We start from the raw sequence: 16,245 nt of genomic DNA on the forward strand, positions 1-16,245 counted from the left end.
TGCAGTCCCACCAGCAGTGTAAGACTGTTCCTGTCTCTCCGCATCCTCACAAGCATTTGTTGTTTTGGGATTTTTTGATAAAGGTCATTCTCCTGGAGTTAGATGATATCTCATTGTGGTTTTGATTTGCATTTCCCTAATGATTAGAGATGTTGAGCACTTTTTATATGTTTGCTGTCCATTAGTTTGTCTTCTTTTGAAAAGTTTCTGTTCATGTTCTTTGCCTATTTATTGATGGTGTTGTTTGATTTTCTTCTTGTTGATTTTCTTAAATTTTATATAGATTCTTGTTATCAGCCCTTTATTGGATGTGTAGAAAGCAAATATTTTCTCCCATTCTGTAGGTTGTGTATTCACTCTCATGCCAGTTTCCTTGGCTGTGCAGAAGCTTTTTAATTTGATCAGGTCTCATTTGTTTATTTTTGCTGCTGCTATGATTGCTTCAGGGGTCTTCTTCATAAATTCTTTGCCTAGGCTGGTGTGTAAAAGAGTCTTCTTCCAGAATTTTTAAGGTTTCATGCCTTAGGTTTAAGTCTGTTATCCATTTTGGCGAGAGGTGAGAAGACCTCATATAGCTAAAACAATCTTAAACAAAAAGAACAAATTGGGAGGCGTTAGTTTGCCAGACTTTAAACTTTACTACAAGGCTATAGTAATCTAAACAGCATGGGACTGGCACAAGAACAGAGATATGGACCTTTAGAATAGGATGGAGATCCCAGATGTCAAACCGTCCTCACACTGTCATTTAATCTTTGACAAAGCAGACTATAGTATACACTGGGGAAAAGAATCTCTATTTAATTAGTGGTGCTGGGAGAACTGGATATCAACATGCAAAAGATTGAAACTGGATCCCCACCTCTAACAAAAATGCCTCTTATTTCTGGATCATGGAAGGCCTCAGCCCCCACTTCAGCAGGTGTCTGTCCCTTTCATGAAGATCGCCCTCTGATTGGGCCCTAATCCTTCTCCTTCATTGACGTCAGCAGAGCCTAAAAAGTCCCAAGGCATTTTTTTTTACATGAAGCTAAACATTGCCCATTCTATTTGTGTAGTTATTTTGGGAAACTAGATGTCAGACTTCATATTGTTTATTGTACAACTTGGTATTAATCATCTGAGTTCTTTCTCTCCATCCAGTTTTCATTCTTTTCACAAGTATATCATTAGATTTCATAAAATATGTCCTTATTATGTTTTACATTATCTAAGCCAAAATGTAATAATCACATTTAAAATAAAGGAAATTAGTTCATCCCAGCCTAATGTCCCAGAGTATCCCAGGCATGTGGATAACCATTCTCTTTTGTAAGTGTTAAGAGGTAATCTGTATGCTAGAATCTTACCAGAGAATTAATTTTACGGTCCTATATTTTAACTTTTGAAATGTACATAAAAACAAGAAACCCTGTGATTTTTTAACTTTGTTAAATATACCAATAGGATACTTTTTTTTTTTCTCTAAAAAGAAGATTCATTTTCTAACTCTGGCCACTGAAAACACCCAGAAATAATGCCAACCCTATCATAATTAGCACCTTTAGGACCCAGTTTGTGGACTCTAAATATAATTTTCCACTAAAACAATTCATGGATTTTTGCAGAAATGCTTGATTCCAGGTTCGGAATGGAAAATGTAAAAGATGACCTTTTATGTGCTTTCAATTTGAAGGACAGCTACTGGCCTGAGATGGGATGATTTGAGTAACAATGTTGCAGTAGATTGAAATCCAGTACTTACGTTTTAAATTTCTATGAGTTCTAATTACAGTAAAAAAACAAACCCAAAATCATCACTGCTAGATAACCAATTTATTATACTGAAAATGTATAACTGAAGAAAAGAATGAAATATTTATCCTTCGTTTCCTATGTAAACTATAACCAAATAATTACTTCTTCATAGAAGATACTGGCTGATGCAAGTAGAAGAAATGGGAGACACAGAAAATCATGTCTTCGTAACCTCTCATGCAATAGCGGATTTTGGCAAGGGTCTGACGGCTGCAGAAACCTTTAAGTGCAACTTTGATGGGGAGTCTCATGATAGGTGGATGAGGGCGCCAACACCCAAACTCATGTATCAATCCTAACACCACAAAAAGAAAGGCAATCAACACTCCCAATGTAATTCAATAAAAAGTACACATGAGATACTCTTTCCAAAATCTTGAACCTGTTTTAATCAAGTGATTAAGCTTGTAGATGTAGCTTCCATTTACTGAAAATCAGGAGTAGGATAATGTGTTAAATGGCACCACCAAGATGTCAAATCTAGAATGTGGGAAAATGTACAGAACAATTGACCTGCTTTCTTTAATAAATGGTAAGAAAAAATAAGAGTCAAAATAAAAAATAAAAAAGAGGAGGTGGAACTTAATGGGTATATTGACCAAATATAATGTATGGACCTTGCTTGGATGCTAAATGCTATGAATCACCTGTGAAATGACAGTTTGAAGACAACCCAAAGAATATGAACACTGAGTAGATATTTGATGATATGAAGGAATTACTGATTATTTTTTCTTAAGTAGAATAAAGATAATACAGTTATTTATTGTATCCTTATCTGTTAGACATTAAAAACTGAAGGAGTTTCTTTTTTTCTGAAACGGAAGAAATTTATTTCAAGAAACAAACGGATATTCATTTAAAAACATCTACTTATCAGTCATTGAAAACATGGAGACAAGGACAATGATCTAACTTTACTTTTCTGAAATTAGTAATTTCCTTTATATTTATTTTGAAAGATTTCCAGGGTACAAGTGTTTTTTTTTGTTGTTGTTGTTGTTACATGGATGTTGTATAGTGGTGAAAATCAGGAATTTTAGTGTATTCGTTGCTTGAATAATGCACATGGTACCCAATAGGTAGTTTCTATCCCTTCCCCTTCTCCCTCGCCGCCCTTTAGTATCTGATGTCCATTACTCCACTTCATGTGACCATATATGCCCATTGTTTAGCTTTCTCTTGTAAGTTAAGCATATCATATTTGTTTTTCCATTCCTGAAATACTTCACTTAGGATGCTGACCTCCAGTTCCATCCAAGTTGCTGCAAAAGACTTTATTGCATTCTTTTTTTATGGCTGAGTATTGCATTCTATGGTGTATATGTACCACATTTTCTTTATCCATTCATTAGTTGATGGGCACTTGGGTTGATTTCATTTGCAACTGTGAATCCTGGGATTGCTGGATCAAATTGTAGTTCTATGTTTAGTTATTTGAGGAATCTCCATACTGTTCTCCACAGAGATTGTATTAACCTACATTCTCACCAACAGTGCACAAGCATTCTCTTTCTCTGCATTCATGCCAGCATCTATTTTTTTCTTTCTTTCTTTTTTTTTTTTTTTTTACTATTTCATGATGGACATTCTGATAGGAGTAAAGTGGTATATCACTGTGATTTTAATTTACATTTCCCTGATGATTAGTGATGTTGAACAATTTTTTCATATGTGTTTTGGCCATTTGTATATCTTCTTCTGAGCAAAATCCATTCATTCCTTTTCCCCACTTTTTGATGGGGTTGCTTGTTTTTATCTTGCTGACTCTTTTGAGTTCTTGGTAGATTCTGGATATTAGTTCTTTGCTGGATGTATTGTTAGCAAATATTTTCTCCCACTCCACTCTGTAGGTTGTCTATTTGCTCTGTTTATTATTTAATTTGCTGTACAGAAAAGTTTTAGTTTAATCAAGTCCCGTTTACTTATTATTTTTGTTGCTGTATTTGCCTAGGCAAATGTCTAGAAGAGTTTTTCCTACATTTTCTTCTACAATTTTTATGATTTCAAGTCTTACATTTAAGTCTTTAATCCATCTTGAGTTAATTTTTGCATATGGTGAGAGATAGAAATCCATTTCATTCTTATGCATGTTGATATCCAATTTGTCTAGCATTATTTATTGGATAGTATGTCCTTTCTCTAGTGTATATTTTTTTGTCTACTTTGTAAAAAATCAGTTGGTTGTAAGTATAAGGTTTTATTCCTGGATTCTCTATTCTGTTCCACTGGTCTACATCTCTACTTTTATACCAGTATACATATATATAAATCAATAACTTTGATTCACCACATAAAAAAATAAAAATAAAAATCATATGATCATCTGAATAGATGCAGAAAAATCATTCAATAAAGTCCAGTGCCCCTTCATAAAAACCCTCAACAAACTAGGCATAGAAAAAATATACCTCAAAATAATGTTATATAGCAAACCTACAGCCAACATCACACTGAATGGGTAAAAGTTGAAAGCATCCTCCTAAGAACTAGAACAAGACATAGATCCCCACTGTCACCACCTCTATTCAACATAGTACTGCAAATCCTAGCCAGAGCAATCAGGCAAGAGAAAGAAATAAAGGATCTGAGAAGACATATGGCATGATTTCAGTTTTTAAAAATTTCCTGAGACTTATTTTGTAGCCTAACATATGATCTATCTTGGAAAATGTTCCATGTGCTTATGAGAAGAATGCATATTTTGCACTTTTGGGATGGACGGTTTTCTAAATGTCTGTTAGGCCCATTTGTTCTAGAGTCCCATTTAAGTTCGGCGTTTCTTTATTGATTTTCTGCTTTGAAGATCTGTCTAGTTCTGTTAGTGAAGTGTTGAAGACCTGGTGATTATGTTGCTGTTTATTTCTTTCCTTAAGTCTAGTCGTATTTGTTTTATGAATCTGGGAGCTCCTATGTTAGGTTCATATATATTTAGGATTATCATATTTTCTTGTTGAATTGATCCCTTTATCATTATATAATGACCATCTTTGTCTTTTTGTATTGTTACTGATTTAAAGTCTATTTTACCTAATATAACAATATCTTCTCCTCATCAGTTTGATTTCCATTTGTGTGGGATATTTTTTTCCACCCCTTTACCTTGAGTCTGTGAGAATCTTTATGACTTACATGGGTTTCTTGGAGACAGCATATATTTAGGTTGTACTTTTGCCTATTCTGCCAATCTACATCTTCTAAGTGAGACATTTAGACTGTTTACATTCAATGTTAACATTGATATGTGAGATACAGTTCCAGTCATCGTGTTAAATGTTACCAAACAGCTTTGTTTTCTCCCATGTGTTACTGTATTGTAAGAGCTTTGAGTTTTTGTTTTCAGTTGTTTTTATACTGGTGGGTATCAATTGTTCTGTCACATTAAGACTTTCTTGTAGGCCAGGTCTAATAGTCTCAAATTCCCTTTGTGTTTGCTACTGGTAAAGACTATTTTTCCTTCATGTATGAAGCTTGGTTTTGCAGGATACAAAATTCTTGGCTGACAGTTATTCTCTTTAAGAAGACTAAAGAGAGGATCCTATTTCCTTTTAGCTTACAAGGTTTCCTCTGAGACGTTTGCTATTAGAAAGATGGGGTTTCCTTTGTACATTACTTGATGCTTTCATCTCACAGCTTGTAGGATTCTTCTTCTCTCTGGCTTTGGCCAGTCTGATGACTATGTGCCTTGAGATACTCTGTTTATAATGAATCTTCCAGGAGTTCTTGTGTCTGGATGTCTAAATCTCTAACAAGACTAGGGAGATTTTCCTTCATTATTTCCTCCAGTAGGCTTCCCATGCGTTTTGCCTTTTCCTCTCCTCCCTCAAGGATACCTATATTTCTTACATTATCTCATAATTCTTGAAGACTTAGTTCATTCTTCTTGATTCTTTTTCTTCATTTTTGACTGATTGTGTTAATTCAAAAGCCTTGTCTTCAGGCTCTGAAATTCCTTCTTGAGCTTGGTCTAGTCTGTTGTTAAAACTTTCCACTCTAATTTGTACATCCCTAAATGATTCTTTCATTTCCAGAAGTTATGATTTTTAAAAAACTATCTCTTTAGTGAATTTTAATTCATTTCTTATTTTTTGTTTGTTTGTTTCATTGTGTTGGTTTTCAATTTTCTCATTGATCTCTTTAAGCTTATTTGAAATCCATATCTTGAATTCTATATCTGAAATTTCATAAATTTCCTTTTGGTTGGAGTCCATTATCGGAGATCTAGTGTTAAAACAGCCTGTTTTTCATGTTGCCAGAATTCTTATGCTGGTTCTTTCTCATCTGGAATCTCTTACTTCAAAGTAAAACAGACAGCTTTGCAGTGCCCCTGTTCTTCTCTGCAGGCAATTCTGCTGCTCAACAAAAATAGGGAGAGGCACATGCCTTTCAGTTCATGCCAGTAGGTACCCCACTGTGATGTTGTTGGCAATTTGGGTTAGTGGGAACTCAGAACCTTGGGATGCTGTTCAGGTGCTGGCAATGGTGGACTAGATTAGGTAATCCTCAGCTCCCAGGCCCCTGGATGGCATGCTCCTTTTTAAAATTTTTATTCTTTATTTTTTTGCTCCTCAAAATACTTAAGTCAAATGGATGGACTTAAGTCAGCTGGAGTCATGTTCTGGAAAATTGATCAGGCAGAAGAGGGGTGGATGCACTGTGAGCCAGTCACACTGCTGCCCTCCTGCCTCTCTCCATTCACCAGTGGCTCCGTGGAGGTGGGTGGCTATGGGTATTTGCTCCAACATTAGTGGCAGAAAGGCTGGGCAGGGCTACCTAGGTGGTGGCAGTGGGTGCTAGGGGCCATGGGCACTTGCTCTACCCACTGCCCATGATGTGGACAGCAGCCATGATGACTGGATGGGGGAGGGCAGTGGAGGTCACTGTAGGCAGAGGCAGTCGTAGATCTAGGCAGTTTCTAATAAAATATGATATCTTGGAATTGCTGTAAATTATTCCAGTTCAAAATAGGGGTAATAAAAATGTGTGGGAAGCACATAGGGTGGCCATATAGTTTATCATCCAAACTGGAATCCTTGAGAATAACGTGGGTGCTATTAATAATTATTTGAGCATGAGCAGGTATCCACAAGCTCTGGCCCTGTGTGCAAGTCTGCTCAGGGCCCTGGAATGAGGTGCTCTGGTCTGCATGGTTACATCTAACTGTCTTATGGAGACGGTGCTCCCACAGGGCAGCACTGTGCTCCAGCAGCCACAGGGGGCCGAGCCGTGGCAGACATGGCGTCTGATGGGAGCAGGTGCTGTGTGTGGTTTGTAGACTGGGCTAAGGTCAATCTCCCCCTCTTCCTGTGTGCTTGGCTGAAATATAGAGACCCCTGTCCCACTGAGGAGGCCAAACCAAGGAGGGCGCACCAGCAGCGATGACTTCTTGCTCTTCTCAACCTCATGGGAATCTGGTCTTGGCCACTGGCTCTTCCTTGACAGGCAAGGACAGCAGCTGAGGGAGGCCGAGGGAGGCTGAGTGGGGCCGAGGGAGGCTGAGGGAGGCTGAGTGGGGCTGAGGAGAGCTGACTGAGGGAGCGCGTCAGAGCCAGGCATCCCAAGCAGAGAGAGCACCAGGGGCCAAGAGATGGAGACAGAGAAAAGCCAATGACATGTTAGAGGACAAAAAGCCAAATTCTTACTCCTCGTGGGTGGATTCTAGACTTTCAGCTAACAAGGGAATGTGCTAATTGATTGGTTTACGAGCTGATTATCTCATGGACACCAGCTTCTCTCCTTGAGCTGAGCACAGGCCCAGCTCCCGTCTCTGCGGAAGCTCACACCCCACTCCCGTGCCTCCCAGCCCTGGGAAAGGGGTCAGAGCGAGTCAGGCATGCCCAGGCAGCACAGGGCTTTCTGTCAGTGGGGCCAAGCCATGCAGCCAGCATTGTCTGCAAGTGTGCGCTCTGGGCTGTTGTTGGGCATCAAGGAAATCGAAACATCCTTATAGGAAGTGGATTCTTGCTAATGAAACAAGAATTATTACCAGTAGCATAGTCTTAGATACCAGAACTAGCCCCAGTTGCCAAGGCACTCCCTAGCTGGCTCTGCAGTTTTATTATATAAACATTTTTTAAGCTATGTTTAAAGTATAGCTGTGAAAATTGTGAGTCAGGGCTCGGGTTTGATGACTAACTGCAGGTCACTAGAGATGATGGGGGCTAAACAAGTGGCCCTGACAGAATTCACTGCTTCTACTTCCTTCTCTTCCTACGACCTGCTCTTCCCTCACTTGTTCCCCGGCTCCACTGTGTGAGTGAAAAGCAAATTGTAATCAATATTTGGAAACTGTTTCCAACACTTGAGCTATTAAATTATTTAATGGTATACTATACACAAGAAGGAAGCCACTGGAGGAAGGAAGTCCAAAAGATCGTTGAGCCCATTGGAGCTGAGAAGAGCACCTCTGGTCTGGGAGGGAGATTGTAGCAGGAATCTTCAAAAGGCACTGGGAAGGCGGAACATGTCATATAAAAGACACGTTGAAATTTAACTCAAACATTTGAAATACTCTTTTAGGAAGATAAGATTATAATTTTATTTTATGGAGTTCTGATGGGCAGAATTAAGACTATTCCTTAGAAATTACAAACAGACTCAGTTTGGCTGAAATAAAGAATATTTTTCTGACATAGCTTTGTCCAACATTGGAACAGAGGACAATTAACAGGAGGTAGTGAGTTCTCCATTCTGGGATGTGTTCAAAGGAAAACTAGATGGAATGTCTGGCAAGAACATTGTAGAAGAAATTCCTGAATAAAGGGGAATGAGGTTGCTATTCTTGAGGAATCTTTTTAGGTTGTCAGAGGGAAAGTCAGCACTTTTTTTTCCTGCTTGGCATTCTTTTCTACTCTATTTGTCAATAGCATGCCAATTTCCAAACCCTCCTGCCCTGCCTTCCCCCCCACCCAGCTGTGGGGACCATGAGACGCAGACATGACTACTCAGACACTGCCTCCTCCTGCCACAGTGACTGGGCTGGGGACAGCTGGACCAAGACAGGCCAGTGCGAGCCCTGGAGTCGCTGGAGTCACTGGGTGGAGTCGCTGGGAAGGAGATGCTCCCGGCCTGCTGGGATTGCCGAGAAGGTGTTCTACACGTTGATCCTTCTGGGACCAGTTTGCCACCTGATGGGAAAGCCTACCGAGGAAACAGCCAGGAGAGGAAACGAAAACTAGAGTTGAAGACAGGAAACGAAAGAAATGGCCCTGATATTATCTTTTGAGGCCCTGGATCCAACCATTTCTCCCAGTTTTATGAGTCAATAAAACTCCATTTTTTATTTTAAGCAGCTTGAATCAGGTTTCTGTTAAACACAACCAAATGATCCTTAATAATATGTATGTTCTCCTACTTGTCAAACAGATACAGATATTTTAAGGAACAAAGTATATGTGCAAGCCTCATTCCAGAGTGTCACTTATAAATATACGCGGACTAGCTAAAGCTGGCACTCAAAAAGCTCTGCAGGAAGCCCTGCGCAGCTGCTGGATCTGGGCTGCATATTTACCTGGATGTCTCGCTGTAGCGATAGAACCAGGAAAAGAGCATCAGTTATAAGACCAGCGGGGAGGCCAGCGGCAGTGGCCATGAATCACAGACAGCGCCTGGGGATGGTGTTTGTTCCAGGCACTGAAGTCAGAGAAGTTTCTCCTGTGGGTCATGGGGAGGAGAACGCATGCTCCCCCGAAGACAGAGCAATTAACAAACGCTGCTAGTGGCTGCATAGCACCACTCAGCATGAATACGGGGGTCACAGAAAAGCGGAGAGAAGTCAAAGGCCCCCTACACAACATCAGAACAACTTAGTATATTTCAGTGTCTCATCACAGAGGAACATTCAAAAGCTCTGGCAATCTGGCTTCATCAAGGGATGAAATGATCAAATTTAGAAGAGCGAGTGGATGCCATGTCCTCCGGCAGTGTTCTCTGCACGGCTGTATCCCAGCGGGAAGGTGTGCCTCCTCCTCCTCAGTCACCAAAAGTACAGTCTCCCCTTAAAGGCCAAAACAACCTGGGAAAAGAATAAAATTGGAGGTCTCACACACTTGCTGATTTTAAAACTTATTACAAAGCTGCAGTAATCAAAATGGTATGGTACTGACAAAAAGACACACACGTAGACCAATGGACTAGAATAGAAAGCCCAGAAATAAACAGTCACATATATGGTCAAATAGGTTTTTTTTTTTTTTTTTACAAGGGAGATAAGAGTATTCAATGGGGGAAAGAACTGTCTTTCCAACAAATGGTGCTAGGAAAATGGAGTGTGCAAAAGAATGAAGTTGGACCCTTACATTACACCACATACAGAAATTAACTTAAATGGATTAAAGGCTTGAGCATAGAGCTAAAATTATAAAACTCTTAGAAAAAACAGAGCAAAAGCATCATGACATTGGATTTTGCAATGATTTCTTAGGTATAACATCAAAACCACAGATGACAAAAGTAAAAATATATACATTAGACTACATCAAAATTTAAAAAAAAAATTTCTGTGAGTTAAAAGACATAATCAACAGAGTAATAAAGCAACCTATGAAATGGGAGAATTTATGCAAATCATATAGCTAATAAGGGGTTAATATCCAGAATATGTAAAGAATTCCTATAACTCAACCATAAAAAAACAACAACTTGATTAAAAAGTGTGCAAAGAACTTGAAGAGACATTTTTTTGAAGAAGATATGGATAGCCAACAAGCATATGAAAAGATGTTCAACATCACCAATCATTAGGATAACGAGAATGAAAACCACAATGAGATGTCACCTCACACCTATTAGGTTGACTGCTATCAAAAACAACAACTACAGGAACTGAGAGGTTTTGGTGAGGATGTGGAGAAATCAGAGCCGTGTGCTCTGTTGGTGGGAATGTAAAATGAGAAAGCTGCCGTGGAAAACAGTGTGGTGGTTTGTCAAAAACTGAAACCAGAATTACCGTGTGATCCAGCAATACCACTTCTGAATACATAGCCAAAAGATCTGAAAGAAAGGTCTCAAAGAGATATTTGTACACCATGTCCATAATATCATTATTCACAACAGCCCAAAGGTGGGAGTAACTGGCAGATAAGTAGAGAAACAAACCGTGGTGCACACACACAATGGAATATCATTCTTCCTTAAAAAGGAAGGGAATTCTGACACATGTTATAAAATGGATGAATTTTGAGGACATTATGCTAACTAAGTTAAATAAGAAACAAAAAGGCAAATACTGTATGAGTCCACTCTAATGAGATCTCTAAAGTAATCAAATTCACAGAAAGTAGAAGGGTTGTTGCCAGGTATGGGGGGAAGGGGGAAATGAGGAATTATTTAGTGGATACAGAGTTTTAGTTTTGCAAGATGAAAAAATTTGGAGATTGGTTGCATAACAATGTGATTATACTTAACATTACTGAACTGTGTACTTAAAAGTGGTTAAGATGGTAAATGTTATGTTACGGGTTTTTACTACAGTTTTAAAAACACTGTAGTTTCTTCTCCAAGACATGCTTTTATGGAGCTGTCTCCACAGAGGGCTTCCTTTGTCTCATTTGTCTCATATAGGGTAGGAGTGGCCCGTTCTCTGTCTCAGCATGGCATGCTGGGCACATTCTGAGTAATACATTGAGGTTAGTTGAGGTTATAATATGGGGAAAATCGATGTGTGTCCCAAAGGGAATCAGATCCAAATGGTCAAAACACAAATGAGGAAAATCATAGTTTCTGAAAAGACTTGCTCCTGAAAAGAAGACCACTCAGTCCTTACTCAGCAGTGGAATGAAGACTCACATTTGAGCAGGACGAAGAAAACAGTCTGAATATGCTGGAAACACAAAACAGACAGGGGCCAGGGCTCCGCTTCCAAGCCAAGATGTGCAGCCACATGATTCCAAAATGCTCTGAGTGTTTGCGGGCGCCCACCTCAACCACCAAACCTCCCAAAAATTCACTTAGAAAATGATTGATTCTGAGCAATGCCATTTCCTAATGAAATTTCCAAGATAAATTAGTTGCAAAAATGTACCTTCTGGTGACTAAATGGGTTGATCCACAGAGTGCGAGTGTCAGATCTAAGCCAATGACATGCTGGCAGGTGCTCATTTGGAGTTTAGAGATGTTGCTCTTAATTCATTCCTTTGGGTTGAAATAAGATACAAGGTCCACTGGTCTGTTTGGCTCATTTCAAATTAATGACTATTAGTGAGAAAATAGCTTCAGTGCATGTAAAAAGGGCTTAGGTAAGATTTAAGGAGAAGGGAGAATGTCAGAGCTGCCGTATGAAGAGTCACCTTGGTGGTGGTGTGCCTGCTGTCGCGTCCGGGATGGTGAAGGACAGTTTTGTGTACAGGCTCAGTGATTGGGGACTTGCTAGTCAATGTTTCAGTGGAAGACGTCAGTCATCGAAGGATACTGATTCTCCTTGTTTTTCCAAATATTTAAAACTTTTCTGAGAAAATGTACCTTATGACTACTTTTTATAAAAGTAGCAAAAAGCTAAAACACAAATGCTACTAAGAGATTATTATGTAAGAGTGTTGAGGGTGAATTTTATTAATAAATATGAAAATGTCATGTGGTTCAGAAACGTCACTGGTTCAGGCGCCGGTGTACAGAAAGGATGTGTTCTACTGTGAAGCTGGGTAAGACGTAATGATGGCTTGACAATTCATTAATAGAAGCCAAGGCTGCTTAGATAACCATTTGGGGAAAAAAATACATGTGGAGACCAAGTCATGCCAGACTTAATTCAAAATTGATTAAAATTTTAAACATAAAATCTGAAAAATATTATATTCTAAAACAGTACAGACGAGCCTTCATGTAACCTTGAGGGGTTGGCATTTCTAAACCTGGCCCCAAAGTGGAGCCCTCAGAGGGGGATGCCGAAAGCTTTGCACACGAAGGTACAGGCCAGCGCGCACCCTCCAGGTGCCCGGGAACAGCCATAAAACAGCCTAGGCCGGGACACAAAGGACATCCCATAAATCCCCAAGGCGGAGAAATCCATATCCTTTGACTACAATTATATATTTTTAGAAAAATATATATATGTATCTCCTTTCACCTCCCCATTCCCTTCCAAAGCAAACAAAAAATCCCCAACTCTTACCACATAGAAACTTAAAGCTAAATCAACTTTACGAAAATTGCAATTGAAGCAGGATCAACAGTTACAGCCCTAAACAGCTTCAACCGTGGGGTGGGCAGAGCATCTGCAGGGATACTGTATGGCTTTCAAAGCTCTTAGTAGGTCACGGTGAAACACGGAAGCCAGAGCACGTTGCCGTTCTCACCCCGCGCACCATTAATGGAATCTCAGGGAGAGCGAAGCGCCCAGGGTAGGAGGGTGGAGGGGTTTGGTTAGAGCAGCTGCTGTGGGGTTCAGCAAACTTCCAGGTGATGGAAAGGAAAAGAAGCATGTCAGCGTATGGAAGGAGGAGAGCCACGAACTGGGGGGTGGTCCCGAGAGGGCTGCGGCAGAGGAGGGCACCGTCGTCCCGACATCTGCCTGGGAGCCCAGCGCTCACGGCACCCTGGCCTTCCCAGAGACCAGGTCAGTAACCTGCCCCCACCCGCCCACCACACACAAGGCCAATTTCTGCCCCACTCCCCGTCACAGAATGAACACCTTCCCAGCATGTACTCACTAGTCAACAAAACCAAAAGGCACACCATAAGGTGCTTTTGAAGAAAATGTGAACAAGAAGCCTGGTCCCTTGATACCGCAGACCAAAGCCATCTTCATTTAGGGGCCTCAGTGCACCACCTCACCGGTTCCCCCGTGAGGGGGACGCAGAAGGGGGAGGCTATCTGAGAGGCTTAGCTCCCCCGCCCATAAACACTGCTTGAGGGAAAAGATAAGAATAAACTTTGGACACTTGAGCACATGGACTACCACTTTCCCACTCCCCAGCCGCTGAGCCTCACGGAGGGTGCGTGCAGCAAGGACCGCACTGCGAGGGAGCGTGTGGGCACCGGCTCCTCCTCAAGCAAGCTGCACGCTGCCCTCTCTCTGCACCCACACAGAGGCTTCTGCACACCCACTTTCCCAGACTGGGGCCCCTGCTAATGCATGGTTTCCAATCTCTAAAGGACTCTTCAAGGCTGTCTTTTTTATTCTTTCCACCAGCTATATTGGAAGGTGTCCCTCTTCTTCCAGTGAACCCATGATCACCACCCTTAAGCCCATGCTCACCACCCTTGAACCCATGCTCACCACCCTTGAACCCACAGTCACCACCCTTGAACCCATGGTCACAACCCTTGAACACATAGTCACCACTCTTCCTGTCCCATAACATTCCCCCTCATCTTCTCATCCTTTAAAATCATGGCTTACATGTGGACAACAGTTTCCACCCAATCTCTGTTCAGTGTCCCCTTTCCTACATGCAGACCTGTGCCATTTTTAGAAGGGTTGGGAACTGCTTAAAGGCCCTGCTGCTCCCCACTTGTCTAGGCACTGGACTAAGCTCAGCAGATAAGCACAGCAAGTAGGGAAGGGTCAAAAGCCAGCCCACTGCAAGTGGAGACAGTTCATGTGCTATACAAGCCTGTTTCTTTATAATCAGATTGCTTTTGAATAACATCAGGGACTAGGGAAAGTGAAGAATGTGTTTCTCATTTGGCATTGCAGTCCAGGTAGAGGCAAGAACCACAGAAATCCATCATCAGAGCTGCACGCAACCTGCAACCTGCACGACACCTCTGCCCACTTGTATTTCCTTCACAGGTCAGAAGACAGGCAGGGCGTTGCTTCCTTCTCTCTCTCCAGTGCAATTTATGCTCAAGGCTTGGGAGGAGCCCTGTGTGTGGTCAACAGCTACACACAGACGGACTGATGCTGGTGGAATTTCTGCCAGGGAATGGAACCTGGAGATTTGTTCATTTCATCCATCCCTCCCTCCATCCGTCCCTCCCTCCCTCCATCCATCCACCCCTCCCTCCCTCCCTCCATCCATCCATCCTTCCCTCCATCTATCCATCCCTCCCTCCATCTATCCATCCCTCCCTCTATCCCTCCCTCCATCCATCCATCCCTTGATCCATCCCTCCATCCCTCCCTCCATCCATCCATCCCTCCCTCCATCCATCCCTCCCTCCCTCCATCCATCCATCCATCCCTCCCTCCATCCCTCTATCCCTCCATCCCTCTATCCCTCCCTCCATCCCTCCCTCCCTCCATCCCTCCCTCCATCCCTCCCTCCCTCCATCCCTCCCTCCATCCATCCCTCCCTCCATCCCTCCCTCCATTCATCCCTCCCTCCATCCATCCATCCCTCCCTCCCTCTATCCATCCATCCCTCCCTCCATCCATCCATCCCTCCCTCCCTCCATCCATCCATCCATCCCTCCCTCCATCCATCCCTCCCTCCCTCCCTCCATCCATCCCTCCCTCCATCCCTCCCTCCCTCCATCCCTCCCTCCATCCATCCCTTCCTCCATCCCTCCCTCCATTCATCCCTCCCTCCATCCATCCATCCCTCCCTCCCTCCATCCATCCATCCATCCCTCCCTCCATCCATCCCTCCCTCCATCCCTCCCTCCATCCATCCCTCCCTCCCTCCATCCCTCCCTCCATCCATCCCTCCCTCCATCCCTCCCTCCATCCATCCATCCCTCACTCCATCCATCCCTCCCTCCCTCCATCCCTCCCTCCCTCCATCCATCCATCCCTCCCTCCATCCATCCATCCCTCCCTCCATCCATCCATCCCTCCCTCCCTACCTTCATCCCTCCCTCACTCCATTCATCCCTTCCTCCCTCCATTCATCCTTCCCTCCCTCCATCCATTCTTCCCTCCCTCCCTCCATCCATCCCTCCCTCCATCCATCCTTCCATCCCTCCATTTCTTTATCTATAGCAGTTATCTCTTTATATTCATGTAGAATATATAGCCTTTACATTTTCCTTCTAGGAAAGGCAGAAGATAATTTATGGAAAGAGAGGATGATTGAGAGAAGAAGAGAGCAGAAGAAAAGTCTTTCTAGGAGGTGCTTTCCAAGAAGAAGCCCTGTCTGCTGTGCCAGAGGAGGAAGTGGCATGGGGAAGTGGCACATGGCACTGCAGCAAGGACAGGAGGTACCCCTGGCTTCAGGGCACTCCGTCTTAGCCTCACCGCACATCCAGTAAGAACCGTATCTCTCAGCTCCTTTGTTTTCAGAAGAAGGTGATTACTCTGGGGCCGGCAAACTTTGACTTCAGGAAATTACTGAAGCTCTACCTTTGTATGGATCCGTTTCTCCTATGCTTTCAATTTGAAAGAGCAAATCCATTAAAAGCAAGAGCCTGGGCTGCCCAGGCTTCTTGTAAACAGAAGATGTAAACTTATGATATCAAGAAATACAGTACAGTAATATAAATGTGTTTTTTCCTCATGATTTTCTTGATAATATTTTCATTTCTCTGGCTTCCTTTATTGTAAGAATACAGTATATAATATATATAACA

The sequence above is a fragment of the Microcebus murinus genome, chromosome 14 (assembly GCF_040939455.1).
Source record: "Microcebus murinus isolate Inina chromosome 14, M.murinus_Inina_mat1.0, whole genome shotgun sequence".
NCBI lineage: Eukaryota > Metazoa > Chordata > Mammalia > Primates > Cheirogaleidae > Microcebus > Microcebus murinus.